Source organism: Balaenoptera borealis (genome assembly GCF_965194805.1).
Source record: "Balaenoptera borealis genome assembly, chromosome: 16".
Taxonomy (NCBI): domain Eukaryota; kingdom Metazoa; phylum Chordata; class Mammalia; order Artiodactyla; family Balaenopteridae; genus Balaenoptera; species Balaenoptera borealis.
The window spans coordinates 37,813,385-37,818,152 of NC_138872.1; the positions used below are offsets into that span (position 1 = coordinate 37,813,385).

Consider the following 4,768-nt stretch of genomic DNA (forward strand, 5'->3'; position numbering starts at 1 on the left):
GTTTACTTTCCTTCCATTTGATTTCTCCATCTTTCAACTATCTGCTACTTAGTCCATTTGTTGTCCTATTTTGATTGTTTTTGGCAAACAGATGCAGGAGAAGAACACTATCACCTTTTTTGTTTTATATAACCTTAGAGATACAAACATAATGTTAGTCAGGTTTTCTTTTGTAGGGAAAAATTATGAAGGACTGAAATACAGCTAAAAAAATTCCTGATGTTTTCAATGGAAAACTAGGCATTGTCTAGCATACCCCTCCAAGTTATCTGATTTTATGGGGTCTTTACACCTTTCATTGCATTAATGTTTTCTACAAATCTGTAAGTTTTAGAGAACTGAAAGAGATACAAATGATTCTTGTCCACAAATATGCAAATGAATTTGGAGGAGGTTCAATTAATTTTCCTCCTTCTCTGTGGAAGAAGCTATTTTGGCACAAGTTAAGCAAATCTAAATTCATTGCATCATTCCTGATAGCCTACATATGTGTATTCTTTTTGGAGTCTCCTTTGAACTGGTGGTAACATCTTACTGGTTCCCTCATTAATTAATGAATTAAATAAAATCTTTGACATGTGTCCATTTAAAATATGTATGTGGGTTTATTTTTTCTAAAAATTTATCCTTTAATACTTTCATGAATTGACTGTCTTTAAGCTTCTAGGAGCCCAGCTGAACCTCTTACCTGAGGTTCAACTGGACATAATAAAGTGAACTACTCTTTTGGAGTGAGGAATAGCAGGGGATGGCTGGGGAACAGCATAGCTGAACTGACCTCTCTATACCTCAGTCAAGAGTCTCAACTGTGTCCATCTCCAATGAACCCAGGAGAACTGAGTTATGATCTGCATGACATTTTTATCTCAGACATTCAGTTTGACTTTCAAGTCAAATCAAAGACTAGGAAAAAAAAAACATGAATCCAAAATGAAACAGTCTATTTTTCAGCTTGGCACTACACCATCTAGTCTAATGTGAAAAAAAATTCATTTCATTTTTCCACTCCCTGCTGATTGGCATGAACTCAGCTGTCCTTCAAAGGTTCAGCCTCTCTTGAAAGCAGGTACAGTCATTGCTGTGAGCCAAAGGGGGAACTGTAGTTGGAATTTTCAAATTCCCCTGAGGGTTGCTTTTTTAGAAAAAATTATTAAATGAATGGTTTTAGCATACACTTGAAAGCTACTTTAATTCTGTTTCACTTTCAGTGTATGGAAGTAAAGGTAACATTAGAGAAGTGTGCTGATTACTTCCAGTGGGTAAAATACCTGCAATCTTGAGATAAATGTTGCCAGAAAATAGAAACTGATGTGAGAGGTTTATCCTAGGCACATTATCAAATTATAATAGAACTTAAAACACATGCCTATGCTTTTGTAGGAGAGAAGAAATATCTTTTCCTTTTAGGCTCTCCATTGGGGATCCTGTAATGAAAGACAGATTAACAAGAGAAAAACAAACAGAAGTTTATCAACATGTATATCTCATATATACATGGGAGAAACTCACAGATGAGTAACTCAAAGAGGTGGCTAGAACTTGGGCCTAAATGCCATCTTCACTTAAAACAAAAGAAGAAGGGTGTGGGGTGGGGGTGTGGGGAGGTAAGTTATGGGAAGGTGACCAGGAAAAGTATGTAAAGAAGCGTAGGGTTTGTTATGCGGATTTAAGACTGTTCCTTCTCTATTGATGAGTTTCTTGTGATTTAGAGTCATCCTTCTTTTCCTGGTACAGAGAGGAAGACACCTTCACAAACGGAAATTTCCTTTACAAATGGAAATTTCCTTTACAAAAAGACAACTTATACCCTGTTTTCAGAACTTCTCCTGTGTCTGCTGTTTCTCAAAATAGTCAATTCTAAATATTGACATTTATGCTAAAGAGGTATATTTTGGGGTCGCACATTCTGGTCTCCTACACTTTTTACTATCGCCAAACTTGAAGCCTCATCCCAGCATTTAGATTAAATGGTTGCTCCATCCAAGGCACCCATGGCTTCTGTATCACATTCAGACAGTTTTTACTTATCTTTAGCTCTTAGTTCCATTATTTTAGAATCGCCAGTTGAGAACATTTTTTTCTTCCTCTCCCAGGTCATAAAATTGAAGGACAAGAACATGGGGTCTAATCTAAGTAAATATCTTAACAGAATGATATCCAAAGTATAATTTTCCAAGTGTTTCATAGATTGCAATTCTTATATAAAACCATAATGAGCAGAAATCTAAGTTTTATTAAACTCATTAATGAGGGAGACAGCAGGATGACAAAGTTGGTTCAGAAAAGAATACAGGGAGGAATTCCCTGGTGGTGCAGTGGTTAAGAATCTGCCTGTCAATGCAGGGGACAGGTGTTTGATCCCTGATCTGGGAAGATCCCACATGCCGTGGAGCAATTAAGCCTGTGCACCACAACTACTGAGCCTGCATGCCACAACTACTGAGCCTGCGTGCCACAACTACTGAAGCCTACGCACCTAGAGCCCGTGCTCTGCAACAAGAGAAGCCACTGCAATGAGAAACCCGCACACCACAACAAAGAGTAGCCCCAGCTTGCTGCAACTAGAGAAAGCCCACGCACAGCAACGAAGACCCAACACAGCCAAAAATAAATAAATTTATAATTAATAAATAAATATCATACCATTTCTGGCTCTATAAAAATAAAAAACAGAGAACTAATGATTATATAATCAATGAAGAAAAGGAAAAATGCTGTGATAAATCACAAAGTTAGATGCAAAATTGGTCATTGTCCTACCAGAAATAAGACCAGTCTTTGGGACTAACTTTTCTACATAAGAAAAATCATTCGTGTTATTATCAGGCAAAAATAATTTTCATTGCACAAAAATTATTTGCCTAATATTGGGCAAAATCATTTATATCTTACCAGTTTCCAATAAAGGAACATCCAACTTTACAAAGTTGTGAGTTGTCTGAGCCTTAATCAACAGTAAATGGCAAATCAAACAAACTTGTATATCTTGTGGCTCTAGGGCAGGGGTCAGCAGACTATAGTTGGGCTTAGCTGACCACCTGTTTTTTGTAAATAAAGTTTTGTTGGAACACTGCCACAGCCATTTGTTACGTATTATACGTGGCTGCTTTTGCTGCAGAGTTGAATAGAGACCAGGTGGTGAACACAGTCTAAAATATTTACTATCTGGCCCTTTACAGAAAACAAACAAAACTTGCCAACTTTGACCTAGGAACAGGACATTGTCTAAAAATAAAAACCAAGGTGACACAATCTTTTTTTTTTCTTCCAAGTTTTGGAGGATATTTTTTCTTTGCAACAATTTTAATAAAAAAGCATGAACATGAAATCAGAAAAATCGCCTCAGGGGAAAGTCACATCAGAAGTGATTTAAATCCACGAATATACAATTGAAAATTATACATTTTGCAATAATTATACACTATTTATTTGTACAATGGATTCAGCTTAACAGCGCCATAGATTCTCAGAATCTCCTTCAGAATCTATTACACATGTTGGAAACAGAGAAATACCAAATTCTTTATTTCTAAGAGAAAGCTCATGACCCATTTAAATCCTTAGCTTTCCAAATTACTCACTTCCCCTTGATTAGAAAAATCAACGCAGGCGGGGCGGGGCGGGGCGGGGCCACCGGGTTCGGGCACCCTGGGGGCCGGCGTGTGGTCTGCCAGGAAGGGGGCGGAGCTGCCGGCTAGTCGAAGGGGAGAGGCAGTAGCCGGTGTGGACGTGTTCCTCAAAATCCGGCACCTCAAGACCATCATCTTCATGGAAGGCAAAGAGTCCAGCACCATGTTCCTGTTGAAGCACATCGTCGAGGGCATCCTTAAGCAGCTGCCAGACGAGCAGCGGCTGTACAAGCACCACCGGTTTCTGGACGATGGCAAGATATTGGGTGAGTGTGGCCTCACCAGCCAGACCCAGCCGCGGGTGGGGCTAGCCTTACAGGCAGGTGAAGCATTTGAGACCCTGCCCATCAAGCCCTTCTCCAGCCCACCGGAGCTGCCGGATGTGATGAAGCCGCAGGACCCAGGAAGCAGCGCTAATGAACAAGCTGTGCAGTGAGAGCTCACCCTCAGGGCCTCCCCCGACTCCCCCCACTCCATAAAAGAGATTGGGTGCCAAAAAAAAAAAGAAAGAAAAGAAAAATCAACCCAGATTTTGGTATTCAGCTCATCCATATTCTGGTATTTTCCTTCAGGAATTTGTTATGTGTAGCAGGCATCAGGGGATCACACGTTCAAGAAGAAGTAGGCTTCCCTCGTGGCACAGTGGTTAAGAATCAGCCTGTCAATGCAGGGGACATGGGTTCGATCCCTGGTCTGGGAAGATCCCATGTGCTGCGGAGCAACTAAGCCCATGCGCCACAACTACTGAAACCCTTGTGCTTAGAGCCCGTGCTCCGCAACGAGAAGCCCGCGCACTGCAACAAAGAGTAGCTCCCGCTCTGGGAAACTAGAGAAAGCCCGTGAGCAGCAACGAAGACCCAATGCAGCCAAAAATAAATAATATTTTTTAAAAAAGAGAAAAAGTAGCCTGTAGCTTTTCCTTGATAACCTTACATACAAAAGTAGATAAACTTTCACAACCGATTGTTGTTTGGAAATGGCATCGGAGCAAGGGTTTTAAGATACCCATCTAGACTAATCCAGTCCATATTGTCACTTTAGAGGTCATACCGCCTACTGTCACTAGACCACAACTAGTGTGAATTACAGGCATTTGGGAGATTCTGTAGACTCCCTTTTCCCATCTGCAAACAGGTGCA

At 40.4% G+C, this 4,768-nt stretch overlaps 1 pseudogene across 1 annotated transcript; it reads left to right on the forward strand.

The window, feature by feature from the left end:
• Positions 1-3,591: 3,591 nt before the first annotated feature.
• On the forward strand, positions 3,592-4,226 carry LOC309614231 (elongin-B pseudogene; annotated as a pseudogene). The gene has a single exon. The product of its transcript is annotated as an elongin-B pseudogene (transcript).
• The last annotated feature ends 542 nt before the right edge of the window (positions 4,227-4,768 follow it).